The following is a 16,220-nucleotide window of genomic DNA, read 5'->3' on the forward strand; positions in this document are numbered from 1 at the left end:
AAGAACCTCCAACAAATCTATTACTGTCTCTATAACGATGATAACAGTTTTGTGGGATTTCTTCCTTTGAATGTGACCAACGTAGATATGATATATATTCATATTTATCTTTGTCTCTGACCACAGGTACCAAGAAAATCTGTATATATTACAAACAATTTTGGATTGTTAAAGTGTTTAACAAATATTGATTAAAAAGCCCATTGTCACTAATAAAATTGCTACTGCATATATAGTAGCTTCTTAGATATATTATATACTCCATGAGAATTGTCAGATCCTAAATCACTAGGATCAGGACTTACTGATCTTTGTTACCTTAGCACTGAACCCAGCAACTAAGACATAACAGTTGTTCAATTAATGAGTACTGAAATAATGATTAAATGAATTAACCAAGTCAGAAAATCATGCTACCCATCTACTATAAGTTTAGAGATTATACATGTGCTTAAAAAGAAAAAGGAAAACACTAAAATTTAGCCATACGTGACGATAGGTTTTATTTCCTAAGGGGTTTGTATCTAAAGAAGAATACGGAAAAGTCAGGTGTAACGATTAAACAAATTTAAGGGGTATAGAGAGTTTTATGTAGAGTTGGAGATTATATAGTCAACTGTCTCTGACAGTACTCTTCCTCATTTTCTAGCATTCATTTTTCTCATTATTTAAAAATATCCTTGTGTAAATGAAGCCATTTTATCATTTTTGCTATATGTATGATAAATGTCTGAGAAGGAAAAAATGGAGTTCTAATACAACACACTGCCTTAAAGAGAAACTATTGAATTTTCTAACTTTAACACATTTCTATACTTACATGATTGTTTAATGGAGCACAAAATTAAGCAGCAGTTATTGCAGATTTTGGAAAATTTTTAGTATGCTATGTGAAGTTTCATACAAAGTCACAAATTAAATCAGTCTCATGAATAAACCGTTAGATTAATTAATTAGAGATTTTGTGAATAAATTGGTGCCAGGGATCTGTATGATATGAGGCATATCAATTATACATTTGAAGCATTAATTATCATTTATGAACCTCTAGAACATTAGAGCTTACAGGAAAAAAATAACTCTAGAACTATGAAAAGATGAGACTCCATATATCAAAAAGATTTTTGTTGTTGCTGTTGTTATTTATGGGAATGCTGATTCATTTTGTGCTTTCCAGAAAGAATGAATTATTCATGCTCCTTGTATATATATTTGTGAATTATATCAGGAAGAGTTGAAAGCAGTTTCACCTTGAATAAAGCATTTATAAAATTTTGAGGATTACAGCTTTGACTATGACACTGAGCAGCTACTAGCATCCAAGATGTCAAAGATTGGACTTTGGAAGAGAAAATGGCGCCACATTAACTCAAGAACCAGCAATGATGTAGAGATTAGAGCATGCCCAAGGTGGTGGGGCAAAACCCATGAACCTCAGGCTGTAGCCACGCTGGAAAACAGGAACCCAGAGCAGGGCCCAGCTAACGCACAGTGAGGAGGCAATCTCTCCAAGGCAGGGCCAGAAGTGTCTCCTAGAAAAAGGAGTCATTCCCCCTGGAACTCCAAGTATAATGCTGAAGAACAAATCCAAAGAGCAGAGGCCACCGGACCTGAAATCCAAGGCTCTGAACAGAGACAGCAGAAGTCATGTTAGCAAAGAATCACCATAGTCAAACTTTTTGTTTGTTTGTCCAAAAACATTTCATATGCTGACTTGCATTTGGGTAACGGGTGTGTCCTCCAGTGACCTCCCGGGCAGAAGCTGTGAGCGTTGACGTGTTTGTCTGTGTTACCTGCATGGTGCCCCGCACACTGCCTTCCATACTGTTGAACGATAACAGCAAATATCCATTGGGAGCTCACCATGTGCCAAGCCGAAGTACTGTTCTAAGTCCCTACGGGTTGTAACACAACAACCTCATGAGGTAGATACTATTGCTATTATTTCTGTTTTATACACGAGCACACTGAATTAGTGGAGGTTAAGGACTTTTCCCAAGAACACACAGCACAAGAAAGAAAGGGTTTGTTTATTCCCATTGTGCTGCCCTAATTGTTTCCCCTTGGACACAAGCTGGAGAGCAGGAGAAGAGCAGGTCAAAGATCTCTGGAGAGCCCAAAGGATCATGTGAAAAGACTGGGAAGAACAGTGACATAAAGGCATTCCCACTTACATCCCGTTTAATTCTTGGATTAAAGTAAGACCAACTGCTGGTGAGGGCTGGTCAGAGTGAAGCTGATCATGGTTCATTAACAGGAGTGTTACTGGTCTTCCTGGCCAGACAATCCTTCACCACGTGGGATGGTCCCTTGAATAGGCAAGACTGTCAGCACCAGGCCCCACAATAGGTGCCAGCAGCACTACCTTGTCATTGTGTCAATCCCACTATTCCCAGTCACCCCAAGGTCCCCCTAGTGTCCCTGATGAGAACCACTGAGCTAAGGGAACAGTCTATGGAGATACAATTGAAAAGTCAGGCCTTCTTAGCACCATCTTCTAACATATACAGTCAACCAAGCCAACCTCTGGGCAGACATCTATGATGGAACATTGTATCTTCAGTACTTTACAGCATGTCTGGCAGAAAGAAGGAGCTTAATAAATCTTTACTGAGTAAATAAATTATCAAATAATTAATGGATGAATGAAACCAGTCCACAATTTTATGGTTTAACCCATATTTAAGCTAGAAACTGAGGGTAAAGAGGCCCAACTACCTTTCATATTATTTATCTACCAATCTCTAGACAAATCCTGCTGACTTTATCTCCAAAATGCATCTTGAATCAGGACTTCTTTCCATCTCCACTCTAATGTCACCAGTCCAAGTCATCACTGTCTGTCACCTGCACTACTGCAATGGCCTCCTAATTGGCACCATCTCCTCTCTTGCCCCTCTGCCATCAATTCTCCAGACAGTAGCTTTAAGTGTACACTGAATCCTGTCTCATGGCTACATGAAGCTCTTAAATACCTGTGCACTGCTTTTCCAGGCAAAATCCTTACATGATCTGCATGTCTCCTGACGCTCCTTGCTGCCCCTCTCCATCCTGCTCCAACCACAGCAGCCTTTCTCCAGTTCCTCAAGTGCACCAAGCCCCTTCCCATCCCTGGGCCTTTTCAAGTGCTTGTCTCTCTTCCAGAACATTCCCAGCGTCTCTACCTTTACTATTTGGTGAGTAAATCCCTCCTATCCTTCAAAACGTGGCTTAAGTTTTCTATCCTCAGACCCCCTACTGGTCTAAGTTATCTTACCCCCTTAGAACCCTGTATTATTCTCCATAAAACTTATCACCATTAGAATCACATATTTCTTTGTGTACACATTTGTTTAATGTTTGTCTTTCTACCTGTATGGTTGCTCTGGGAAGGTAAAATCTGTTCCTGCTTCTTCACTATAAAATATCAAGTGCTGACACATAGTGCCTATGACAAGCTCATTAAATGCTCATTAAGTGAATGATCCCAGGGTTTTATATTTCACAGAGAGCAGACGTGTGGGAGGATCACATATCAACGCCATAATGTTGATGCTCCTGACATCATATCACTTACCATTATATTTTATAAGAAAGCAGGGATCTCTCAGGCAGTTTTCCCCTGGAAATCATATATTTCAGTTTTAGATCTTATAGTATCTTTCCCATAAGACAGAGTTTGTCTGTGAACTAATCATGTCTGATCACAAGCGCAGGAAGTATTTGTTGAATTCATTATAAAGGCACATACTTGGATTAGAGATTGAGAAGGGAAGAAAAACATGGTGTTCTGAGGGCAGACAGCAGAAGCAAGAAGAACTACAATCCTGCAGCCTGTGGAACAAAAACCACATTCATAGAAAGACAGACAAGATGCAAAGGCAGAGGGCTATGTACCAGATGAAGGAACAAGATAAAACCCCAGAAAAACAACTAAATGAAGTGGAGATAGGCAACCTTCCAGAAAAAGAATTCAGACTAATGATAGTGATGATGATCCAGGACCTCGGAAAAAGAATGGAGGCAAAGATCGAGAAGATGCAAGAAATGTTTAACAAAGACCCAGAAGAATTAAAGAACAAACAAACAGAGATGAACAATACAATAACTGAAATGAAAACTACACTAGAAGGAATCAGTAGCACAATAACTGAGGCAGAAGAACGGATAAGTGACCTGGAAGACAGAATGGTGGAATTCACTGCTGTGGAACAGAATAAAGAAAAAAGAATGAAAAGAAATGAAGACAGCCTAAGAGACCTCTGGGACAACATTAAACGCAACAACATTCACATTATAGGGGTCCCAGAAGGAGAAGAGAGAGAGAAAGGACCGAGAAAATATTTGAAGAGATTAGAGTCAAAAAATTCCCCAACATGGGAAAGGAAATAGCCACCCAAGCCCAGGAAGCGAAGAGAGCCCCAGGCAGGATAAACCCAAGGAGAAACACGCCGAGATATATAGTAATCAAATTGACAAAAATTAAAGACAAAGAAAAATTATTGAAAGCAACAAGGGAAAAATGACAAATAACATACAAGGGAACTCCCATAAGGTTAACAGCTGATTTCTCAGCAGAAACTCTACAAGCCAGAAGGGAGTGGCATAATATATTTAAAGTGATGAAAGGGAAGAACTTACAGCCAAGATTACTCTATGAGTAATGAGATCTGGCAAGGATCTCATTCAGATCTGACAGAGAAATCAAAAGCGTTACAGACAAGCAAAAGCTAAGAGAATTCAGCACCACCAAACCAGCTCTACAACAAATGCTAAAGGAACTTCTCTAAGTGGGAAACACAAGAGAAGAAAAGGACCTACAAAAACAAACCCATAACAATTAAGAAAATGGTAACAGGAACATACATATCAATAATTACCTTAAATGTGAATGGGTTAAATGCTCCAACCAAAAGACACAGGCTTGCTGAATGGATACAAAAACAGGACGCATATATATGCTGTCTACAAGAGACCCACTTCAGACCTAGGGACACATACAGACTGAAAGTGAGGGGATGGAAAAAGATACTCCATGCAAATGGAAATCAAAAGAAAGCTGGAGTAGCAATACTCATATCAGATAAAATAGACTTTAAAATAAAGAATGTTACAGGAGACAAGGAAGGACACTACATAATGATCAAGGGATCAGTCCAAGAAGAAGATATAACAATTATAAATATATATGCACCAACACAGGAGCACCACAATACATAAAGCAACTGCTAACAGCTATAAAAGAGGAAATCAACAGTAACACAATAATAGCAGGGGACTTTTAACACCTCACTTACACCAATGGACAGATCATCCAAACAGAAAATTAATAAGGAATAACAAGCTTTAAATGACACAATAGACCAGATAGATTTAATTGATATTTATAGGACATTCCATCCAAAAACAGCAGATTACACTTTCTTCTCAAGTACACATGGAACATTCTCCAGGATAGATCACATCTTGGGTCACAAATCAAGCCTCAGTAAACTTAAGAAAATTGAAATCATATTAAGCATCTTTTCTGACCACAACGCTCTGAGATTAGAAATCAGTTACAGGGAAAAAAATGTAAAAACACAAACACATGGAGGTTAAACAATACGTTACTAAATAACCAAGAGATCACTGAAGAAATCAAAGAGGAAATCAAAAAACACTTAGAGACAAATGACAAGGAAAACACGACGATCCAAAACCTATGGGATGCAGCAAAAGCAGTTCTAAGAGGGAAGTTTATCGCAATAGAAGCCTACCTCAAGAAACAGGAAAAATCTCAAAATAAACAATCTAACCTTACACCTAAAGGAACTAGAGAAACAAGAACAAACAAAACCTGAAGTTAGCAGAAGGAAAGAAATCATAAAGATCAGAGCACAAATAAATGAAATAGAAACAAAGAAAACAATAGCAAAGATCAATAAAACTAAAAGCTGGTTCTTTGAGAAGATAAACAAAATTGATAAACCATTAGCCAGACTCATCAAGAAAAAGAGGGAGCGGACTCAAATCAATAAAATTAGAAATGAAAAAGGAGAAGTTACAACAGACACCGCAGAAATACAAAGCATCCTAAGAGACTACTACAAGCAACTCTATGCCAATAAAATGGACAATCTGGAAGAAATGGACAAATTCTTAGAAAGGTATAACCTTCCAAGACTGAACCAGAAAGAATTAGAAAATATAAACAGACCAATCACAAGTGATGAAATTGAAACTATGATTAAAAATCTTCCAACAAACAACAGTCCAGGACCACATGGCTTCACAGGTGAATTCTATCAAACATTTAGAGAAGAGCTAACACCCATCCTTCTCAAACTCTTCCAAAAAATTGCAGAGGAAGGAACACTCCCAAACTCATTCTATGAGGCCACCATCACCCTGGTTTTGGTGTTCACCAAAAGCAAAGATACTACAAAAAAAGAAAATTACAGACCAATGTCACTGATGAATATAGATGCAAAAATCCTCAACTAAATACTAGCAAACAGAATCCAACAATACATTGAAAGGATCATACACCATGATCAAGTGGGATTTATCCCAGGGATGCAAGGATTCTTCAATATACGCAAATCAATCAATGTGATACATCATATTAACAAACTGAAGAATAAAAACCATATGACCATCTCAATAGATGCAGAAAAAGCTTTTGACAACATTCAACACCCATTTATGATAAAAACTCTCCAGAATGTGGGCAACTCGCCACTAGTATTAAACATAGTTTTGGAAGTCCTAGCCACGGCAATCAGAGAAGAAAAAGGAATAAAAGGAATCCAAATCGGAAAAGAAGAAGTAAAACTGTCACTGCTTGCAGATGACATGATACTATACATAGAGAATCCTAAAAATGCCACCAGAAAACTACTAGAGCTAATCAATGAATTTGGTAAAGTTGCAGGACACAAAATTAATGCACAGAAATCTCTTGCATTCCTATACACTAACGATGAAAAATCTGAAAAAGAAATTAAGGAAACACTCCCATTTACCACTGCAACAAAAAGAATAAAGCACCTAGGAATAAACCTACCTAGGGAGACAAAAGACTTGTATGTGGAAAACTATAAGACAGTGATGAAAGAAATTAAAGATTATACCAACAGATGGAGAGATATACCATGTTCTTGGATTGGAAGAATCAATATTGTGAAAATGACTATACTACCCAAAGCAATCTACAGATTGAATGCAATTCCTATCGAATTACCAAAGGCATTTTTTACAGAACTAGAACAAAAAATCTTAAAATTTATATGGAGACACAAAAGTCCCCAAATAGCCAAAGCAGTCTTCAGGGAAAAAAACGGAGCTAGAGGAATCAGACTCCCTGACTTCAGACTATACTACAAAGCTACATTAATCAAGACAATATGGTACTGGCACAAAAACAGAAATACAGATTAATGGAACAAGATAGAAAGCCCAGAGATAAACCCATGCACCTATGGTCAACTAATCTATGACAAAGGAGGCAAGGATATACAATGGAGAAAAGACAGTCTCTTCAATAAGTGGTGCTGGGAAAACTGGACAGCTACATGTAAAAGAATGAAATTAGAACACTCCCTAACACCATACACAAACATAAACTCAAAATGGATTAAAGACCTAAATGTAAGGCCAGACACTATCAAACTCTTAGAGGAAAACATAGGCAGAACACTGTATGACATAAATCAAAGCAAGGTCCTTTTTGACCCACCACCTAGAGAAATGGAAATAAAAACAAAAATAAACAAATGGGACCTAATGAAACTTAAAAGCTTTTGCAAAGCAAAGGAAACTACAAACAAAATGAAAAGACACCCCTCAGAATGGGAGAAAATATTTGCAAATGAATCAACAGACAAAGGAGTAATCTCCAAAATATATAAACAGCTCATGCAGCTCAATATTAAAAAAACAAACAACCCAATCAAAAAAATGGGCAAAAGACCTAGATAGACATTTCTCCAAAGAAGACATACAGATGGCCAAGAAGCACATGAAAAGCTGCTCAACATCACTAATTATTAGAGAAATGCAAATCAAAACTATGATATCACATCACACCCGTTAGAATGGGCATCATCAGAAAATCTACAAACAACAAATGCTGGAGAGGGTGTGGAGAAAAGGGAACCCTCTTGCACTGTTGGTGGGAATGTAAATTGATACAGCCACTATGGAGAACAGTATGGAGCTTCCTTAAAAAACTAAAAATAGAATTACCATATGACCCAGCAATCCCACTACTGGGCATATACCAGAGAAAACCATAATTCAAAAAGACACGTGCACCCCAATGTTCACTGCAGCACTATTTACAATAGCCAGGTCATGGAAGCAACCTAAATGCCCATCAACAGACGAATCGATAAAGAAGATGTGGTACATATACACAATGGAATATTACTCAGCCATAAAAAGGAACGAAATTGGGTCATTTGTAGAGATGTGGATGGATCTAGACAGTGTCATACAGAATGAAGTAAGTCAGAAAGAGAAAAACAAATATTGTATATTAACGCATATATGTGGAACCTAGAAAAATGGTACAGATGAACTGGTTTGCAGGGCAGAAATAGAGACACAGATGTAGAGAACAAACGTATGGACACCAAGGGGGGAAAGTTGCAGGGGGCGGGGGATGAATTGGGCGATTGGGATTGACATATATACACCGATGTGTATAAAATGGATGACTAATAAGAACCTGCTGTATAAAAAAAAAATAAAATTCAAAAACAAAACATGGTGGTTTATGATTCTAGGGAGACAACTTGCTATGTTTATATTCCATTTTTTGAAGGACTGAACCCATATACTTTTTTTTTTTTTTTTTACTATAATTGAGTACAGAGATCAAGAATATCTATATGTTCAACTTCTGTTTGACATTATGCCCCTCTCATATGTTCAAAAACGTTCAAAGTTCTTGGTGAATGATGAGTTTTAAGTTGAGTCAAGCGGTGCAACCACGACATGAGCAGAATGAGATTTGTCAGCCAGTTCTGATAAAGTGGCAATGGTGGGCATGGAGGCGGCTGATGCAAACTTGGGATGGACGGATTCAAAACACAATTCTGGTTCATTGTTAATGCCATTGTTAGTATCTTTTTTTAGCTAAGATCAACTTATTATGTTGGTTATTTTCTAGCTGAATACCCAGTATTTGATAACACCTCTGAAGTAGTAGATTATCTGAGGTTGACCAGAAATGGTTTTCTGAATGGACGCCAAATTGTATGATGGAAATCAAAAAAGGCTGAGAGGTGCTTTAATAGAAGGTCCAAAGAGTTTCTTATTGATTCTGATGTAGATAGATTTGTTGAGTCATACTAGGAATTACAGTAGAGATAATAAAACTGAGACAGGCCATTGGAACTGTTCCATTCAAAACCTGAGTCAGGCCAGGAGGAAAGGCAGCACACTGGGGGAGGCTCAGTGTGGGATATTGAAGCAGGACAGGGTATTCATGGGCACTGTCCAACCTGTAGTATTAAGCAGAGTGGGGGAGTGGAGTGGGGTGGCAGGGTCTGAAATCCTTCAAAGGAGCACTTACTTTACTCTTGCTTTTCTGTGTAATCAATCTTTCCCTTCAATATCATTCTGGATTTCTGTATCCTCCGTCAATTCTAAAACTCATGCCAACTCTGCTTTTTAATCCCCTCCTCATTCCATCTTTCGCAAATGTAGATGAAAAATTTGAACCACTATCAGAAGTTCATATTCTTAAAGTTGTTTTTCCTCTTCGACGACCAAGGAAAAGCATGAATGAAAACAGTGTTGCTAACCACAATTAAGGGCACATGGAATAAAACAAATGCAGAAATGAGATAGGTTATTTTTGTTCTGTTAACATCACAGACCTCCTCAAGTGAGCAAGTCGGTCATTAAGCTTATTATATTTGTATGTATGTGTGTTTGTGTGTGTGTGTGTGTGTGTGTGTGTGTGTGTGTGTGTGTGTGTGGTTTAACAAGATGCCTTAATCTAAGATTGCTTACATGCTCAGGCAATGTTTTGCAAAGATGTACATTTCAAAATGAATGCTTCCTGAAGGCAAGGAATAGACCACGATTCTATGCATTAAAAAAAAAAAGTTTGATGCAAATTAAAATCATAGTGAGATACCAACTCACACGCATTCAGATGGTTACTATAAGAAAAACCAGAAAATAACAAGTGTTGGTGAGGACGTAGAGAAACTGGAACACTTGTGCACTATTGGTGGAAATGTAAAATGGTACAGCTGCTGTGGAAAACAGTATGACAATTCCAAAAATTTTTTTTTAAACAGAATTAGCATATGATCCAGCAATTCTACTTCTGGGTATATACCCCAAAGAATTAAAAGCAGTTTCTTGAAAAGATATCTGCACTCCCATGTTCATAGCAGCATCATTCACAATAGTTAAATCACGGATGCAACTCAAGTGTTCATTGGCTGATCAGTGGATAAGCAAAATATGGTATATGCAGACAATGAAATATTGCTCAGTCCTAAAAAGGAAGTAAATTCTGACATATGCTACAACATGGATGAACCCTGAGGACATTATGCTAAGTGAAATAAGCCAGTATGATTTCACTTACATGGGGTACTTAGAGTAGTCAAAATCAGAGACAGAAAGTAGAATGGTGGTTGCCAGGGACTGAAGAGAGGGAAGAATGGGGAGTTATTGTTTAGTGGATGTAGAGTTTCAGTTCTACAAGATGAAAAGAGTTCTACAGATGGAAGGTGATGATGGTTGCCCAATAATGTGAATGTGCTTAATGCCACTTAACTGGACACTTAAAAATGGTTAAGCAATTTTTATGTTATGTATATTTTACAATAAAAATTTTTTTAATCAAAACAATATTTGATGATGATAATAATGATGATGGCAATGAAAAAGAGTATAATCTAATGCAGACTAAATAAGTATTGCTACTTCCTATTCCTCTGTGGGTCCCACGGGGATTTAGGAAATTATCCATACCATAAACTTGAACGTTAATAAACAGTTCTACATCATCCAGTTGTTAAAACAATTTGTTCCACTGTTACTTTTCACTTCTAGGCAGCATGGTCAAATTGGTAATGAAGTAGATTCAACATAATATCAACTGGTTTGTTATTAGCCAATTGTGTGAGGTCAGGTCAGGCAAAAATTTTTTTCCGTGCTGTATTTTGTCTATTCATAAAATGCAAAGAGAAAAGACAGCATTTCTCCGTATTCAAAGCCACCAGATAAGGGTTGTGCAATTTGTGCTGTATACAAAGGCACAAGCCAAGGAGGCAAGGGAGGGCTGTAATCCAGCCTTATTCCACTCTCTAAGCAAAGTGCCCATACCAGGAGCTTTTCCTAATGGCACAGAAACACCAATAGGCTAACAGTGGCTCTGTCCATATCTGACCAAGTTCCATGAGTAATTCAGCTCACATTATCCCCAACTCACCAAGATATGACTACCATGACCCCAGAACCCCTTTGGAATACCCAAGGACACTCAGTAAGGCAGACAAAGTGTTCTCATCCTGGGCATATCAAATTTGAAAGTAAATGCTCTTTCTGTAGTGTCTGTGAGGTGTGAGCCATTTATAAAATTCTTTATAAGTCCTAATGGAAATCTTAAAATTGAAATTTAAGGCTATGCCAGCTGTGTTTGGAGATCAGCAGAACTGTTTGCCTCTCTCATGTCTTATCACAGAACATACCTTCTTTTGACTTGGGGTTAGCCTGCTAAGGGGCACATTATCTCCTTGGCCATTGATGACTTGCAATCACACAGCTTTGCACCAGTCCTACTCTTAGCTCACCAAAAATCCAGCGTGGCACATGCACATATTTTCTAAGGATGGATGAGTTGATAAAATAATACGCTCGGCTCTCCAGAAGAAGACACACAACAGACAACACAGTGCCTACGCCTATATAAAAAGAAAAAAAATGAGAAAACTGATAATCCATCCAGGTAGACTGTGGTGTATGCCCTGTTGAGGCATCAGGCTCCCCTGCCAAGCATGGGCTTCTGTCCCTTAGAATTCCAGTCCCTGGAGCTGAAGCTGGGCCCACACCCAAATGTGCAAGACACTCTTGGAGGTGAGGGATCTGGCTGAAGAGAGTTGGTTACAACCTGGACCCACAGTTTGGCAACAATAATCTTCAGCTGAAGATGTGACACCAAAGGAGAAATCTCTCTCAACGCTCAGGTAATTTGCAATGTAATTAAATCATACAGAGAAAAATTCCATTCTTATAATTACTATCTAATTTTCTGCTTCATCTACCCAAGTTAACAGCATATCTTTTCACATTTTAAAAAGAAGTTAATTTATATATTTATAGCAAGTTTTTAAAAAATAGTGAAGTCACTGATCTTTATTTGATGACCTCAATATTGTTAGTAATTTCCTATAAATTGTATATATTGTATTTGTTTTGCATATATCATATATACATATAACATCTCACTTATAAAAAAACAGATTCTCATTTTAAGAAGTGAAAGAAAAATTTCTAACATATATCATACATCTCAACAAGATACCTGATACCCCATACTCTAATGTGCATAAAAAAATAAAAGCCAAAAACAGGAAAAAAGCACTCACCATTTATAGATTTACATATACTACAGATATTCTAAAGAATCACAAGAGACTATTATAAAATATGTTTTTAAAAGAGTGGAAAAGTCCACCTCATTGGAAACAATTTGAGTCCTGTGAAGAAATCTATTAACTGCACAATTGAAATTCAGTAAATCTATCAGAAGTTCTACTATATAAAAGATAAACTAAAATCTTGATACTTGTGCTATCTCTTAGTCATTTATGAGACTAAGTTTCAAGCAATGCAATGTGGACGTGACTATTCTAAATTTACCTTCATATTGAAATCATTGTCATTTAAAAAATCTCTTGTATTACCACAATTTTTGCTCATATTTTGTTATTTATCATGCCTGGATAATCAGAGGAAAATAATCACTTTTTAAAAAATATCTGCCATTAGCCCTCTGATCAATGTTACTAAGTGATCATCATCACCTTATAAACTACATATCATTAATTTTTTTACATATACTGAACCACTCTAGGACTCCTGCTGATGTTCTGCTGACTTTTCCTGTGAATTGCTGTTTTCATTGTTAATGCCAGGGCAACTGCCTTTGACTAAAAATATCACTGTAGCTAAGTTTTGTTTCATAAGTTAATTGGGCTGAAACAGATTGCGTATCTCAGTAATTCATCTAAAAGTTGGCTTTAAGCACCAGAAGAATGAGTCTGAATTTAGTCACAAAATGTTTGGATCATCTTATGAAAGCAGCAAAGCCACTGTAAATGATGGGTGAATTTATACTCCCAAACTAAGATTCTAACATATTTCTGACCAACATTATTCCAGAAAGAATACTGGAATAGAGGTGACAGATGAGTGAACCTAGTGATTCAATGATACATCCCTATAAGACAATACTCTGAAACATTGGGGTTTTCCAAGATGACAGGTATGAGTTTTGACTCTTCAGGAGCCCAACAGACTCTCTGCTGCAGAGGACATATTGTTCTTGGGGATCCCTGTGGGTGTGTAGATGTTTACAAAGGAAGTACTCAAGCTTATGTGGCTGCAAGCTATTAAATGGTGCTTGTTGGGACTTCCCTGGTGGCCCAGTGGTAAAGAACCCGCCTTCCAATGCAGGGGACACGGGTTCGATCCCTGGCCGGGGAAATAAGATCCCACATGCCACGGGGCAACTAAGCCCAGGCACCACAACTACTGAGCTCCCATGCTGCAAACTACAGAGCCCACGTGCCCTGGAGTCCTCGCGCTGCAACAAAGAGCTGGCGTGCCGCAACAAAAAAAAAAAGATCCCACATGCCTCAACTGAGACCTGTTGCAGCCAAAAAAAAGAAAGAAAATAAATAAATAAAGTAAATTTTTTTTTTAAATGGTGCTTGTTGTTTTGTGAATTCAGGGAATAACAGGAATTTCCCCACTAAGTTCTCCAATTAGAGACACATTTGTTCTCACATTTTCTTCCTGATAATACAAATAACCATGAGGAGTTAAGCTTGTCACTTATACATCAGTATTTTTTACATACTAATTCTACAAATATTACCGAACTATATCCCTAATATGTACGAGGCTTGCCCGTACTAACAGATAGGGATATAAAGAATCAAGTTGTAAGTTCTATCATCAAGCATTTGGTCTATTGGAAAAAGCAGAAAATTAAATCTAAAGGTATCTTTCTGTGGAACATGCTTTAAAGCATAGGTCTGTTTTTAAATCCTTAAGACCTGGTAAATCCTAGTAACTAGAAAATCTTCTCATTTACATAGGAAGTATGTGCACCTGTAAGTAAAAAAGTTCCACCCAATACTCAACTTTTTGGTATGATAAAAGGAAGAAAAATTAACATGAATGTGGACAACGTAAGAGCTCACTGATAAATAAGCAGTAAGTACCATCCACCCTGGAGCATTATACCAATGGATGCCCAATGTCAGTAAGGCTGGGGGATCCTCTCATAGCATGTCACCTATTGCAGTTTATGAGAAATTCCTGCTACTTTCTCCATTTTCACAGAGGGCTTTAGACAACTGCTTTATGAACTCAAAAAGTTACACTCTGTACACAGGATAAGCAAAAAGAGAGGAGGGAGTAATCAATTCACAGAGGATAAAAGAGAGGAGAGAATTATAAATTCTTTCTGGGAGTCAGAGAAACCTTGAAGACTGATGTGCTGTTGGAGAAAGAATTTACATAAATGAGAAAGAGTTGGCCAGGAAGAAACGTGGGACAGGAATGCCCAGGCAGAAATGGGAGTTTAGTTGGAGAAAGATGGAGAGAGAAAGGGATCAAAAGGATTGGAAATAGGAATCTCAATCTCTTCTTATTTGGTCCCAATATTGTTTCCTTCCATTGTTCACAATAAATACCCAGGATATACCTATTACTAAAGGGACTTAACAGAAGCTATATTCTCCCAAATGCCACAAACATTCTTTTTGGTATGCTCTAGAGATCATGCTTTCATACTGGAAACTGGTAGTAAGTTAATTTCTAGTATCACAACATTTTCCCAAATATCTGAATAAAGACTCATCAAACTAGAATCAATCTAGTTTTTGTTTTTGTTTTTTTTTTTTAAAGATAATGCTGGATTAATTTTCACACAGGGTTACAGAAATAATGCTTCTGGAAGGGGTATCTAGGGCAGTAATCTCATTTTTTAAAATATACCAAAAATTAGTCCTGGTTTTATTCCCAATGTTTTGATTTAGTCAATAGCAAATAAGTAACTTGTTGCTAGGTTTAGCACTCATCCTCACAAATTCTTCATGTTTCAGCTTGAGTACTCACTCTATTGCCAATATACTACACTTATTACCGGACAACAGATTTCTTATTCTTTACTTTGTATTTTTACAAATATTACTGGAATATTACTGAATGATTTATTGCACACGTGTATGCACACACTTGCACACACACCCACTTACTTCATAAGTGTGAAAAAACATAGTTCCATTTGCTTTTGTAATTTTATCTAACTTTTTATTGGCTATACAATGTTCAACGAATTTCAAAACAAACAATGAGAATCACAGTAAAGCTATAGGAATTCAGATTAATTAGCTGAATAGGCATATTTCTGAATTATGGAATATTTTTCTCAGGAAATGAAGCTATATTTCTTTTAAATAAAAGGTAAGAAAGCCTTCTTTGCCTCCTTTGCAAATTAGAGGTTCTGCCAGAGCTCCACTAAGAAACAGCTAAGAATCTTATATCAGCATGCTATAGGCAAATTATTGTGTTAAGTACTTATTTGAAATCTCATTTATACTCACTTTCTTAGCATACTGCTTATCTAGAATAGAAAGACAGACTAGGCCTAGATCATTCAATTACTGTTTTAGAAAATGAATAGTCTATTTGTGTATTGGTGCATTATTTAAACTAGCTTCCAAGAGGTATGTAAAACAGCTTATCATCTGTCAAATTACCTAAATTATCTAATTTTCTCACCTGAACTCTAAGTGCATGTTCTAATGTTTCTTATTCAAGTTAAAATACAAAAAGAGTAACAAATTTGTACTTAATAGCCACCTACAAGAACCTATACAACCTTAGCTTGCCTCCATTTTTTATCACAACAGCTCAGTGAGAGGAAATGTGCTTAAACTTAATAATTAATTGTGCACTGAATCAAAACTATTTATTGGTTGCTTATTATGTGCAAG

General features: G+C 37.0%; 1 protein-coding gene across 17 annotated transcripts in view; it reads right to left on the minus strand.

The window, feature by feature from the left end:
* The window catches only part of CAMK2D (calcium/calmodulin dependent protein kinase II delta), a 285,667-nt gene that overhangs the window by 87,452 nt on the left and 181,995 nt on the right, over positions 1-16,220 (minus strand). The gene's annotated exons all lie outside the window — the stretch shown is intronic.

This window comes from Balaenoptera borealis (genome assembly GCF_965194805.1).
Source record: "Balaenoptera borealis genome assembly, chromosome: 4".
Lineage (NCBI taxonomy): Eukaryota > Metazoa > Chordata > Mammalia > Artiodactyla > Balaenopteridae > Balaenoptera > Balaenoptera borealis.